The sequence below is a fragment of the Choristoneura fumiferana genome, chromosome 21, assembly GCF_025370935.1.
Source record: "Choristoneura fumiferana chromosome 21, NRCan_CFum_1, whole genome shotgun sequence".
Classification (NCBI taxonomy): Eukaryota; Metazoa; Arthropoda; class Insecta; order Lepidoptera; family Tortricidae; genus Choristoneura; species Choristoneura fumiferana.
Window position 1 is genome coordinate 14598599 of NC_133492.1, and position 16460 is coordinate 14615058.

Genomic DNA, 16460 nt, shown 5'->3' on the forward strand with positions numbered 1-16460 from the left:
TCAGTTCAAGATTAGGTATAGGTATATTATTTGTTACGACTTCCAACGTTCTAAAGTAAGCCGTTTTGCAAAGATTAAGTTTTGCTCAACATTTAATGTATGCAAGGTATTAATTATCATTTAATAACAGTTAAGATAAGACTAAGTGGTAATTTATCTCTGTTAGAGATAAATCAAAATTCTAGATTTTTGTTACACACTAAAGTACTAAATATAGCTGCAGGTAGTTATAATTCTTTAGCGTTTCACATTACGCTATCGTACTCTTAATATAGTGAGATAAAGTTCATTTTTCATTGTATTTTCAAAATGTACCTAAACGCAGATTGGGAATTAAGAACAGTCTGACCTAGATATGCATGTTTTTGTAAACAATGCTGTGTTCAGTTCCGGCCAGTTTAAATAACTGCCTATTTTACATATAACTAAGGCCACGCTATAATATAAGTTCAGCGGCAAGCAATAATTTGATCAAGGTACTGACACAGAATAGATAAAAGCTACTGTCGAGATTGGCTACCAAGAAAAGTAAGTAAAGAAATTAAGTTTTGTTTTAGCAGAGTATGCTAGTGCAAAGTACCTATGCAAAAAAACTTTAGATACTCTATATATATATATACTATATATATATAACGTGTTAATTAAATAACTGAAAACCAGAAAGTAGTTTACTCAGAATCGAGAGTAGAATCGATTACACTGTGTATTAAATTAGGTCGTGTTTGTGTTTTTATTGTGCCTAGTCTAAAAATTACGACTGCAACAGGGCCAATTAATATTTAGGCGAGGTTGCATACTATTTCGATAATATAATACTGGCCGGTTTGCTGTCACTGTGTGATTTTCTTCTAAACTTGACTGTAGAGTTGAGAAATGAAGTAGAATTACTGTCTTAGCAAAACACACCAATATCTTTTAAAATAATGAAGATATTCAAAAATAAATTCAATCAACTTACTTAAAATGAAAAAATACTTTTTGGGGTGTCTGACTTCTAGTATGTCTACTATATCTACTATATCTAGTAAAGATGGACAATATGTTTTGTTTTAGTAAATTATGCTAGTGCGAAGTATCTAAAGAAAACAAGATGCTTAAGATGCTTAAGAAAAACAGATTATTTGTATATAAAAGAGGTAATTTACTTGAGTTTTTCACCTATATACTTAAAATTCCAAAAAAATCGTTCTTAATCTTAATCTTGTTTTTAACCTTTAGCCTCAATTTAGATGTTATATTCTCGTGAGAGACAGAAAGAAAGTGTGGTGGTAGATAAACGAAGGCCATAATACATGTTATCTGTAATCGGGTCACCTCCTGTTTGGCTCTAGCCTTAGTTTTTAGTCTTAGAATAAATTATGACTAAGAATGTTAGAAGAAAACTAAGTATTATAATGTATTCCGTCTAACTCTAAAAGAAAATAAATGATTTAATAGTTATTGATTTAAATAATGGCTTTTAATATATAGTTTAACATTTATTACCATTTGTAGGAGTCTTAATTAGTTATGTAAAGCATGACATAATAATGAATATTATATAATAACAAGAGTTCAACATACCTTATACTCAATACCTCTGTATTTTAGAAGAGGATCAAAGAATCATTTTTGAACTTTGTCTATATGACTATAGTTTATTTACGATTAAAAATCTTGGAGCGTATAGTGTGCAAGAATTTATGTATGATACCTACTTGATATTTAATCTTTATTTTATTGCACACATCATACGGCTTATATACGTCCCACTGAGCCCAGAGAGAATGAGATAGCTTGGACCGTAGTTCTCAGGCAGGCATAGTGAGTATTGTGAACTTCACACACACCAGTGAGTTAAGAAACGCATTTCTTAGTTGGTAAACAATTACACTTACATAAATGTATGATATTTTTTTTACTAATACGTGTGCCTATTAATTTTACAGTTGACATTTTATAATTAAAAAAGTGCATTATTAATTTATATGCCGAAATAATTTATATGGTGTTTAAAACAATAATAATTTAACACACATTAAGGCTCTTTGATTACTAATATGATACATGTTGAAAAACATTGAAATAAAAAAATATTTTCCGATATCTCCCAACTTCCACACAAAAATTAATTATTTTTTTCGACAGCAAATTTTTACGCTTGTATAGTATCAGTAGTGTTGAATTAAAATGGGATTTTTTAACATGTATGTACGACTAAGGACTTTAGTTTATGAACCACCATGAAACCATAAATCAAAGGAAAGTCATTACAATTTTCCTTGTTAATTAATACGATGTCACTATGACGTTTACTGTGAAACGGTTCCAATGTTTGACGACCAGATGGCCTAGTGGTAGAGTACCTAATTATCAAATTCAAATTCAAAACATTTAATTCAGACCATCTCCATAAGTGTTCGTTTACAGTACCTTATTTATTCTATATTAGTTAACTAGATTTCCATTATATTATATATACAGAGCATTTGGATTCCATATGTACTGAATCCCAGTGTTTCCATATAACGCAAGAGGAGACTCCAATACCATACGCACGAGGCCGTTGGCGCTATCACGCACACGCACACGCCGCATCAGAGGCTACTACGAAATTCGAAAATCGAAGTTCGCATCGTACCGTCCCTCTCACTCTTGTATTAAATAATATAAGCATCGGCGGGACGGTCTATACGAACTTCGATTTTCGAATTTCATAGTAGCCCTGCAGGGACGCTGTTCAGCAGGGCTACTACGAAACTCGAAACTCGAAGTTCGAGTCGTGCGGTCCCTCTGACACTTATACTATTTAATACGAGAGCGAGAGGGACGGTACGATACGAACTTCGAGTTTCGAGTTTCGTAGTAGCCCTGCTGACACGTATACCCACACGTATGTCTGGCCAAGCTAAGTCTGCTGGGCTACTCCGAAACTCGAAACTCGAAGTTCGTGTCGTCCGGTCCCTCTGACACTTACACTGTTTGATACGAGAGCGAGAGGGACGGTCTATACGAACTTCGATTTTCGAATTTCGTAGTAGCCCTGCAGGGACGCTGTTCAGCAGGGCTAGGTACTACGAAACTCGAAACTCGAAGTTCGTGTCGTGCGGTCCCTCTGACACTTACACTACTTTAATACGAGAGCGAGTTGGACGGTACGATACGAACTTCGAGTTCGTAGTAGCCCTGCTGACACTTATACTAGAGCCTGCCAAGCTAAGTCTGCAACGAATAATTTGGCAACACTGTATTTTAACGTCAAATCACGTACATAATATGCGTTACATTTGCAGTGTTACCATATTATTCTCTGCAGAGTTAGCTTGGCTAGGCTCTATAATACGAGAGCGAGAGTGACCGCGCGACACGAACTTCGAGTTTCGTAGTCCTGCTGGGCTACTACGAAACTCGAAACTCGAAGTTCGTGTCGTGCGGTCCCTCTTGCTCTCGTATTATATAGTATAAGTGTCAGAGGGACCGCACGACACGAACTTCGAGTTTCGAGTTTCGTAGTAGCATTACTGCTGTTTCGTTATGAAGGAACATCTTGTATTTTCTGAATGCATTTTGTGTAAATAAGTGTGAAGATGTCAGTAGCAGTAAATCGTAAGCGGTACAAGGTTGAATTAGAGTTGAGTTCACGTCGTCCGTTCACTTTTTCAACTTTGATGTGCATTAAAATTGTGGCGTGTGTTAAGCTCGGTTTTGGGTGGATCGGTTTGTTGAGCGATTTTAAAAGCTTGCGGCGAGTTTCTGAAAGTGGCTTATATTGTTAAATATAGTATCTACAAACCCAGTTACCTAAACTGTGATGTTTCTTTAAGTATGTGTTGACAAGTTGTCTATAGGTGATTACCTACTTAACTTTCTTTAAGTTAATTAATAAAAAAAAACTATTTTTTTTATACGAATAATAGTTACAGTCGATATTATTAATTACAATATTACACAGCACTCTTTTTTTAAGTACGTAATTATAATTTAATCAAGTACCTACAAATAATAATTTTGTTATAAAACAAAATCATTAATAACACATCTTCAATGGTCTTGTTGGTTACAATTTAATTTGATATTGCGTTACAAAAAACTAATACATTGACGGTAAAGTGAGCAGCAGCGCTCTCTATTGCCAACTACGAACTCCGGACTCCAGCACTGCGGTGTGAAAGCTAAGGGGAAACCACCACACTATTTTGTCAAGGAAGTCATCATGAGGATTCACTACCCTTAGCCGATGACCACGATAATTCTGTCAAGAGTAGGGCTGCCATCCGCCCGGATTTCCCCGAATTTGTCCTAGTTTAGAGGGCGTCCGAGGAATGTCCGGGCGGGGTTTCATTTGTAGTCCGGGTTTAAAAATATTTTTAATTTTTAGACCAATGCAATTAGACTTTTTCGAAAGAATCAATTTCCAGCAAGCTTTTAAAGAGATATTTTTTATTTTATTGAATTATCCAATAAATACCTAACTTATTAAACTTAACCTATGTAATAACTGCTTTGTCTAACAAATATATCGAAGTGACAGATAAGGACCTAGTCTAGTTTGATTGCGTTATGAATAATAGTCTGTGAAATATTCAAGTGTCTACCTGTTGCCGCAGAAAACGGCAAAAAAAAGCTTTAAATCGTTTTATAAGGATCTTATTTGATTGGCCTATATTTTATTATATCTACTGACCAAGTTTAATAAAAACCTAAACCTGTTGACATGCCCGGGTTTTGGGCTCCAAAATCCGGGGTTTTCACGCGTCTTGTCCTGGTAGCCAAATTTTAGAGATGGCAGCCCTAGTCAAGAGTCTAGCGACTTTGAAGATTAAAATATATTTCGCAACGTTACAGTCTTATACACTGACAAACTACAACAAATCATATCTTAAACTGAAAAACAAAAGGGCCGCTTGTAGACGTCCGTTGCTTTCACCGGACCATTTTTACTGCCGGACTTGCGCTGTTGTATGGGTTACAATGAATGTGTGTAGGTACATACATACACCGGACACTGGTCCGGCGACAGCGGTGACTTAGCCATACAACACTGCAAGTCAGGCAAAGAAACGGTACGCTGTCCGGTGAAATAACGGACGTCTACAGGCGGCCTAAGAAACGCTAAATAGCATCCACCATCTCGTAAAACACTAACGATAGTCGACACACGGCACACGACACACGGCACGACACGGCACGGCACGAGACACGGCAGCCCAGAAGAAGGAATATCGGACAATCGCTCTACTAAAAACCTAGCCTTAGTTTAAGTGCCCTTTACTGTTGGAGGCCGGTGAAAAATCTATAAACACTCGTACATATGGACTGTACATAATTGACCGCAATGTACCTACACTTCAGATATTCTAACTCGACCGTAGCCTGACCTATGGCGTAACGTGGTTGGGTCATTTAGACCTTTGTAGACACTGATTTGATTAATAACTTACAAAGTGATAAATACTACCAATATTATAAATGAAAAATTGTATGAGTATGTGTTAATTTCACGCTAAAAGGGTTGGACGGATTTGTATGAAATTTGGTACGCAGATAGCTGGATATCTAGAATAATACATAGGCTACTTTTTAATAATCGTATCACTTGACTTGCACTTGTATCGACAAGTACAATTTACTTTATTCAAAAGTGCAAGTAATAACATGACATTGACAGATGCAAAACAAAAAACGCAGTGAAGTAAGGTGGCGCCACGAGCGGGCCAAAGAGGAACAAAATATTTCAAAGACAAAGGCTTCCTACAATTAAATGGGTTCAGGCATACTTAAATTATGTAAATACGACTTGAGTTGTGTGTTTTGATCATGATAGGTAATATTTGTAATATTTTTTATATCAAGAAGTAATCTGCAACGTCCTCTGTCTAGACACGCCGCCAACTTTACTTGAAGCTAAGTAGTTAAATACCAATTAGAAAAACCGGCCAAATGGAAATTGGACTCGTGCCCCGAGGGTTCCGTACAATTTTTTAAGTGTCTATGACTATCCAATGTTATTAGAGTCGTGTTCCCAAGCAAAATATACTCAGCATAGAGTTATTTTAAATTGTTTACTGAATACATACATACATAAAAATAATTATTTGGAAATAGTTTAAAAAACGAAAAACACAAATGGTAAACCTGAATGATTGCTCCCCTGATTGCTACCCCTGCCTACCATGCATTGCCTGCCTTCCCGGCTTACCATTTATTTGCGCCCTAGGTACTTGAAGGTTGGAAGTATCTAGGGTCTTCTTTAATAAAAATTGAAGTAAAGTTAAAGATGTTTTAATACTTGAGTTAAGGTACAATCAAGTGCAAAAGGTTCGAGATGCGTTCGATCCGGTGATTATATTTGAATTGTTCTTTAGACGCGCCAATCGCCTGTCAGTTCTAACGGCCGCCGAAGTTTGAATCTTAGTGGCATTATGGATGCGTTCTCAACACCATTCTTGACCAAAGTACACTCTAAGACTAACTTAACTAGCTCAAACACGGCTAGGTTACGTTATTCTGTCTTAGAGTTCCATTACGTGCCCTACTGCACCCTCATCAGACCCTGAGATACCATTCTTAGGCAAAGTAAACCCTAAGATGATTCTAAGATGATGATTCTAACAAGCCCAAATACTGCCAGGTTACATTGTCTTGTCTTGGAGTTCAGGTGCTTCAGACTTTTTTATTGGCTGTGCTAAAGCTTCCTTAATACCAAATTTCAAGTTTCTAGGACGACTATACATACTATACATACCATATACATTTTGGAACCCCAGCAAATTGTATGGAAACTACTTTTTTAATAACAATATCATATGCTATATGTTTAGATTGAGTTAACTTAGGAGTTTTTTCGGTTACGCGAATTTATATAGAAACACCTGTTTTAATGACTGTATCATTTGATTGCGTTAAGTAACTTAAAAAATGTTTTTTTTTACTGCTTCAAGGAGTAACAGACCTGTGTATTTGATATTAATTTTAGCTTTATACCTCCATGCGCTTAAGTATGAGGAAAAAGGACTTTGACAGACGGGCGGACGTTCCGTTTTTGCCACCTCAAAGTACGGAACCCTAAAAACCATACCTAATATAAAAATTAAACCAAAAAAAACTGCATACATTAACCTCAGAGTTCGAGGCGAGCCATTCACACGGTCATGACCTCGTTGCATGAACTATTTGTATGAATAGGTAATGAATAACTTAATAACCCATCACATTTAGTATGCTAATTAAGTTTTGGAGATTTCGACCGCATAGTCCTCGAGATCAATGGCTATCGGGCGACTACAAGTTACTCGTAACCATAGAAATAACGAAATAATTTATTTTATTTAAGTATTTATCAATAAAAATTAAAGGATTACAGTTATTAAAACCAATACGCTGTAAAATTCAATTATAAAATAAGGTAAACGTACGAGAGCTCGTCACCGTTACCGTTTTGTCTTAGCAATAGAGATGACAGCAGGGTGTCGTCTATTGGGCACTAGCGTGTCGAGCACTGGGACGTTTACCTTACAGAAAATAAATTAAAAAAACTTATTATAAAATTAATACAACTACCTTCATAGAGATGTCGTCTTCGTCGCTTTCCTAAAACGACGGAACGTTGCACCCAGCGGCCAGAACTCGGAGCGCAGAAACATCTGCTGGTGCTTGGGAGACATTTGGAGTTTAAATAAGCTGAAATCGTTAGCCCTGTGAGACCCCATCGGGTGGATAATAAAAAAGAATGGAATTCGCTCCCGTCGTCTGTATTTCCAAATAGCAGATAGGTAGGTATACAACTTAGGATTCTTCAAGGCTATCGATATGCTGTTACTGCACCAGCGAGATACACCTTTGGCCCCATCTTTTCATCAGGTAAGATGGGGGCCAATCACGGCTCAGTTATAAAACATAAAAAACTTAGAAGATTTATGAGCCTATTTATGGGGCTGTTTCACCATCCATTGATTAGTGTTAACTGGCGGTTAAATGTGATGCCGTCTTCGTCTATTCGAACAAAACAAATAGAGACGGCATCACATTTAACCGTCAGTTAACACTAATCAATGGATGGTGAAACAGCCCCTTAGAATAGCAGCAAACTACCTATGCATAGCAAAGGTTATAAAAAAATTATAACTAAAATTTGACCCGATTGCCTAAAAAACTATAAAAAATATTTTCTACCCGTTTGAAGACGGTGCCTCAGCACAAGCCAGCTGCCAGCAGGAGTAGACTTATAGCAGCTCGCGTTGGATTACTAGGATTACAGACTGTAGTAATGAGGGCTATCGTTTTTTGTCTCACTAGATGGCGCACTGTTGCGTGAGGTTTTTAAGTATGGCTTTCAAAGTCTGTTATTACGGGCGTGAAAACAAAGTTGAGATTAAAATCATATTTAATACACCTTAAAACCGTAACATAAAAATATCGAGCATGCCACAGTGTCGCATAGTCCCCGTTTTGTTCGGAAAAAAGGAAGGACAAAGGTTTCCGAAAGACAAAACTGTCTCAAAACACAGACATTGAATAATTATAGCGCTCAGGTCGTCGGCCATCTCCTCTTAGGTCTGCTCCTATGGCCATCCCTATCGGATCCCAATCGGTAACGATTCGTGTCTATCGGTCTCTAATTAAATCATACTAGTAAAAGTATTTCTAATTGACACAGCAAATCTGCCCAACTGTGAGAAACGATCACAGCTTATTCTTATTATAACAGGTGATGGAATACGATAAGAATTTATAATTATTTCATTGACATACAATAGGTACCGTTGTGTGGATTTTCCCCAGCAATTATGAATATATGTAAAAGTTGAAGCAAGTCAGATTCTTAGCATTGTCATAAAACAATTTCTAATTGAAGTCTCTGGCTTAAGGCGACGTTTAACGCCGCTCGTTAATTGTATAACGTAACTTTATACTAGCTTACTTTATGATATTTACTAATATTATAAACGCGACTGATTCGTACTTTTTTACGCTTTTATGTTTAAAATAAGAACTCATCCGTGATGAAATTGTTTTGGAGATAGTTTGAAATTCTGAGATGGACATAGGATAGTTTTTAAATATATCGAAAAAATGTAAAGTTGCTACGGGCGAGCGATAAACGAATTTGTCTGGTTAGCAGGAAAATAAAGTAAATTAAAGTAAACAGATAAAATGTATAAATAAAACTTAATTAATTGCCACAGCGCAAAGAATCAACTATCATATGCGATGGGTTATTTTATTTATTATAATTTTTATTATATTTATTTCTAATCTAAAATCAAATCCTTGCTTCTATCTAATATAAAGGTTGCCTATAAGAGATCGCTCTCAAGCGATAAGGCCGCCTATTGCTTACATTAAAAAATCTACGATCGAGTTCATAAACTTGTGAGCAAAAATGTGATCAAAAATATCTGAACACGACTCTATATAACGGCGTAGAAGCGTGTTCAGATATTATTGATACAATTTTTGCTCACAAGTTATGAACTCGACTATACCTGTATTTTCTGTGCCTACTGCTTACTATTGTTTTGGTTGGTGTCCAAAAATGAGTCATTGTATTGTACTTTATTTACCCTTTCAAAATTTGATGTGGCAAAAGGATTAAAGATCAAAAAGAAAACATTCGCAGGTACGGCTCTTAAGCAGTTAAATCATACAGATTACATATTTCATATACACACAGCCAAATCTACGATGCCTCTCCAGTGATTAAATAATGCTTAATTACACGCCGATATTTGCATGAAAGTAAGATCGAGTATTCTAATTGCTAGTGTTTAAGAAATATTTGCATTCCAAACATTTACATAACAAATCGCCAAGTGGGCGATTTTGGTAACATATATACTGTACTTGGTTTGGATAGTTATTAAACTATATATAAACAAAACAACGTCAACTGGTGTCTTAAATATTGAAATTCCCCCATTAAACTATCTAAACATTTCCATTTCCATTTCTGTATTGAAATACACTAGTTTAGTTTGTATTAGGTATGATAGCTAAGTAAAATGATATGATAATCATAGTAAAATGTTTAAAATCCTTGAATGTAACAAATCTGGCAGCAGAAGTTTGTTTACATTTAGTTTAATACCTATCCAAACCAAGTATAAACAATGTTTGATTCACTGATTTCAGCATTTATATCTACAGGGAATAAATAGCTTGAGAAAGTATACCTTCTCCTTAAATATTTGAGAACATTCCTTCTCTCAGAATTATATTATACTAGCCGTTACCCGCGACTCCGCCCGCGTAGAATTCGTTTATCGCTATCCCGCTGGTACAATGCAATATTCCGGGATAAAAACTATCCTATGTCCTTATCCAGGACTCAAACTATCTGTGTACCGAATTTCATCTAAATCGGTTCAATGGTTTGACGTGATGAAGTAACAAACAAACAGACTTACAAACTTTCGCGCTTATTATATCAGTGGGATGTATTATAATTGCATATATATCGTCATACATGCGATATCTCGAAAGAGGTATCCGCGCGCCTCATTGATGTTTCAGGTGACCAGAGGGCTGGTAGCTATTTTGCAAAGGATTAAGCCTTGCGATACAACGTGGGAATGCTGCCAGCCTTCTGGGCACAATGAACAGCGACGGTGACCGACCTAGTAGGGATTTTTTATTTATAGGTTAGGCTAAGTTATATATTTTTTGTACATAGTCATATTTTTTAAATGTTTAATGCATTGTGTTTTATTGCTTTTTGTTACAAATAAAAATTAATTGAATTTTAAAACGAACTAAAACATTAATTTGAGGAAGAGGTTGAAAATCAATAAGGCTTGATAAGCCTTGTTACAAGCTAGACCGATTGTTTGGCCTCCAAAACCCCTGCGAAGCAAATTCATCTAAAGCCTTTTCAGAAGATACCTGAAATAAATTGCCCGTTCAAAAGTAGGTATTGGATGGATAGATAGATCGATAGATAATAGGTACTTACAGTCTGCACAGTATCACGATTTTTGATCACGATCAGCGTTTGAGTGATCGCTAATAAAAAATCGAAGTTAATTAATAAATAAACTTAAACCCACAACAGTCTATTGATCATTTGCTATTAATTAAATCCACCTATCATCAACTGTGGCTTGCGAAACTTTAACATGTCTACGCGCACGTTTTGTATAAGACGACACGATCACTACACGATCTTTCAGCTACAGGGGGGCTACCAAGAAATTCGAAGTTCGTATCGTACCGTCCCTCTCACTCTCGTATTGAATGATATAAGCGTCAGCGGCACGGCAAGATACGAAGTTTGAATTTTGCACTTAATACATCAGTGACTTCGTAGTTTAAAGACAGGTATTATATAGTAGACGGCACGGTAGTAGAACCTACAATTATAAAACTGAGTGCCCATTAGGTTGCGTTGTATTTTTCCGACATACCTACATAATCTATGAGCTAACTTGAGGCAAAATTGTTATGAGCACAGTGTCTGTGTGATTGTATGAACTCTATTGTCCAATACTGAAATAACCAGGGGCAAATAGTTCACCAGATCGATGGTACCGTCAAACAGAATTGATTTATCTACCATTTGCAATTGTCAGCATCGAGTCAGCGGTGCAAAAAAGCTATTATTCATTATAATAAATCGTTCGTTGTAAGTGACAGTCGATGACCACTGGACATGCGATGTGACCTAACCTTTCATTTTTGAACCGCAGGCCGAAATATACATCATAAGGAAGGTGGGTTTAGAATTTATGCATTCGAAACTAAGATGGTTGACGATCATCATCATCCTCACGTCCGCTGATGAAAGTAGAGACTTTATTGTTAGATAAATTAAATAAAAGGTTCCTTTTTTCTTTTTTTTTAGGGTTCCGTACCTCAAAAGGAAAAACGGAACCCGTCTTTGTCCGTCTGTCTGTCAAGACCCTTTTTCTCGGGAACGCGTGGAGGTGTCAAGCTGAAATTTATATCAAATAATGAAGTCTACTGTCCCTTGGAGCTGTGAAAAAATCGAACTTCTAAGCCGACGCAATCAAAAGATGCAGCCGTTTATGCTGCAAATTTCCACAAATTTTCGAAACTCGCAAGGGAATCAAAACCTACAGGGTACTTCCTGTGAACTCAGAATCTTGAAATTTTGTGTGAAGGTAGCTATTATAACAGAACCACACTAGAAGTCTTCTAGAATCTTGATTTTTTATGTGTCTGTAAATATCAATGACCAATATAATCTGACCCCACACTGCGTACGTTTTGCTTAGGAGCTGGGCTCTGCTTACACTGGATCTTTTAAATCACTCGGAAAAACCGGGAAATATCTTCAACACACGATTCCCGTTTACATACTTATAAATGTGTACGGAACCCTCGGTGCGCGAGTCCGACTCGTACTTGCCCGGCTTTTTTCTTCCTTTCTATGTTTCTTTCTTCCTTTCTAGTAATGTTCTTTTCAAATCTGTCGACAATTGCGGGAAGTAGCGGAGCCCCCTAACACAAGTATTGTCAATTTGTCATACTTACCAGGGGGTGCCGGCCACATTGTTTATCCTATATTAAGCTGCTGCTGCTGCTGCTGCTGGGTGCTGGCCTATATTAAGTTTTAAAAATAATATTTTTTTGTCTTTTTTTCTTGCTCCCTTTCTACTGTCACACTTCTTTCTATCACATGATAGAGAGAGATCCTAAGTGAGTGCGATCGTGAGCGTCAGAACGTTAGACAATACAGGCATAGGTCTCCGTTTTTACCCGACTGCCCGAAGGCCGGGAACAAGTACAACAAGTAGGCCGTATATTATGTCGCTATAATGAGTTAATAAATTACTGAAAATATATCACTTTACTCTTTACGCAACTGAACATTCGTCCGATAGGCATCAATATACCGCGTCCGTTGGCAAACAGGCAAATTAAAAAATACGACGTCTGTAATTTAGAACGGCGAGAAGACAGGAAATTGCGTTGTGAAAGGATAATGAGTGGATTTCGGTGGCCTATCGGGTACAGCCGAAGGTTTTGTAGATTATTGTAATCAACTAAGTAATCAGTTTCAAATGCTAAATGGACTGCAAATGAGGACTTATTGCATAGTTACATTATCATGTAGTGATGACAAATAATGTTAATGTAGTTTCTATCGATAAAAATATTGTTGGAGAAAGTTATACCTACACGCAGTGTGCTGAGCACAATCGGTACTTTTGAGTACCTAATGAAATTCTGCACTCCATAACTTTACCAGCACACCTTTAACTTGGGCTTCTGAATCTCGTAATCTAGTTAAACTATAGTTACTTGTCGCTGAGTTTTCGCTTAAATGACAACGGAACGATATACCCTTCAATAGCTCCTCCATAGACCAGAAGCTCTTCTATGTATATTATTCTATATATATTCACAAAAATCTGTCTATGTATCAATATACACCCAATGGTCATCATCATCATCAAGGGCCTCCCCATAAGAACTCCACAATGAACTCATGATCTCGTGAGCCCATCTAGTGGGAGGTCTGCTAACGCTTCGTTTTCCAGTTCGTAGTCGCCTCTCGAGGACTTTTCTCCCCCAACGGGTATTGGTATATCAGGTACTAGTACACAATACAGTACAATGACTCTTTATTGTGCACCAGAAATAGTAAGCGATACAGAAAACAGGTACACAGAAAGAAAACTACAAGGCAAACAATAGGCGGCCTTATATATGTAATAATATTAATCAATAGAAATAATATATAGGTAATATTTTAATGTTCATTATTCTTTGCTTAACATTAAGTTGCGCGTTCAATAAATATTTTATCAACTACTTAAGAACAAAGTGTGATAGTAAAGCTTGAAAGCAAAGATATAACAGCAACACTTATACCTCCAGCGTACACAACGAAAGTCAACACAAAACAAGTTTGACGTGTTTTCGTTACTTACCATTTAACACTTATTTACGAAGCGTTTGTTTTAAGAAGTGACAATAATCAACAGGTAGGTATTATTGCTGCCCTATGGCTTGCTTGGCGTGTTTTACTGTACATGGATAGGATCGAGAGACGCAGAAGTGTGTCCAGCCAAGTTCAACGAAAAAGACTTGGTTCCCTTACACATATTTGACTAATTAACTTATCTTCTTTAATTCATCGTATCTAATTTTAACTTGTAATAACTTTTTTTTAAATAATGGACATATTTTGAAGTAAGATAATTTGTAAAGTCATACTTTTGTTTTATTTTACCTACCTACATTGATATAATGACGTTTGACTATTTTATCTACAAACTAGCTGTTGCCCGCGACTCCGCCCGCGTAGAATTCGTTTATCGCTATCCCGCGGGAGCAATTTTCTGGTTAAAAACTATACTACGTCCATCCCCAGGATTCATACTATCTGTTTACTGAATTTTAATCTAATACACAACATCTAAGTAACACACAGACTTACAAACATTCGCATTTATAATATTAGTGGGAAGAATAACTCAACTGATTAACAGACCATGCATAGCCTAAATCACTGGATTAGAGACTTTGTCAGGCATTTTCCTTGAGGAGTTGAGGTGCACTTGGAAGGATTTTTTAGAATTCTTGCGGGATAGAGAGCTAGCTAAAGGTTTGTTGTTCTTCTACGGGAGCGAAGGTGTGATCTAGTTTGTATTAAACTTTTTTTTTATATTATCATGCGATCAGTCGGGGGACTATGAGCAGATGAGTTGGGTGATGGATGGCGCATGTATGTATTAAACTTGGCAGCCATTTTCACATTTATGCTTTTGAGGGGATAAATACACTGTTGCGTGGACAAAAAGTTGTTAAAGCGCATCATACTAGCCATGCCGTGGAATTGTGCCATAGCGGACTCCATAACCTTTTGCCTTTTACTTTCCATTGACCTGACGGTAAGGCGATATAGTTTAGTGATGCGCGGTTCATTGGAGCAACCATTTGTCGGTATCGATACGTTAGATAAGAGCATAATTGGTGCATGATTTTTTTATAATTTATACTAGTATTTTGAATCTGAATTTGATCTTCTTCAACTTGGACATTGACGGATTCATCCACGATTCATCGGTAATATTTCTTTAAATATAGCCCCGAACATGAGTATGAAAGGAAATTATTTTATATGTTCAAAAGCAATTCATAAATAAATAAATAATAATTAAATAAACGGGTGTTTTAGGAAAATTGTGATTAATACCAATAAATATTAACCAAAGCAGCAAAAACTGAAGGGCTACTACGAAATTCTAAAATCGAAGTTCGGGTCGTACTTACCGTCCCTCTCACTTTCGTTAAGCGTCAGCGGGACGGTACGATATGAACTTCGATTTTTGAATTTCGTATAGCCCTACTGGTCCCAATCAAATAGTATTGTTTGTATGAAATCATTAGTCAGAAATATTTACTTTTTTATATCATGTCATCGAAGTGAAATAGATTCCTTAAGAGGGAATAATGTAGATTGTTTACCTTTATCTTTGAAACTTTGGTCGCGAAGTTCCGTATGTGAAATACATGTCTTTATGATAAAATCTATATACCTACTTCTATTAAGCGTATTCTGCTCACCCAGAGCGCGAGATGGCGCTGTTATTCACGAAAAAAACTAAAACCGTAAAATTAAATATGGAAATCGTTGGTTTTATTCACAAACTAATTGGCGAGCGCATCACTAGTGCCGAGCGATGATTATTATTATGTCACACCACGCCAGCATATACTTTATTAGAGTTGCATCGCGGTTTCTGTTGTACAATTCTTTGTATGTGGAATAAGTTTTTGAACGTTATTTTGTAAGTTGACCGGCTTGAGATTAACCTCTCAACCCAATAACCTGTAAGTGTTAACACATCAACAGTGATCGTACTTTTTCCAGCATTCTTGGTGCAATGACGTGAAATGACACACGACAGCGACCTAGGGTTGTCGACGTGTATAATATGATTGACGTCTAAAATTATGTAATATTATGTTGTCATTGAAAATGAAACACATTTTTTCTACTTAATCAGTTATTATAATTGTGTATAAAATTTATACTGTAACCCAAAATTCCTCAAATTTTTCGGAGGGTATGCTGACGATTAGTTTTCGTAATTTTGATTGCCCTGTCGAACAACAGCAACCAGGTTATTTATTTTCTGAAAATAAAAGTAATAGTTTGATTCAGTTATAGTCGATAGATGGTAGGGTGCTTGGAATTAAGTGGCACCTTACCGAGAGGTCGTAAAATGCAACATATAAAAATTTACAGTCTGTGTATGTACTTATTACTAAATTACCTTGGACATTTTTTAGTTGATATTTTCGAAGCACCCCTAAGACTTCGTCCCAACAATCATCAAATTTTCAAGAAGTGAACTTGTTTGAGCATAATCCTTAAACACGCTTTTTTATTTTTGATTTTATTTGATTCTTGGTTCAAACAATTTAATATTGGGCACTACTGACAACCCTAGCACTGCACCAAAAATGCTGGAAAAAGTACGATCACTGGACATCAATCAGAATAAATT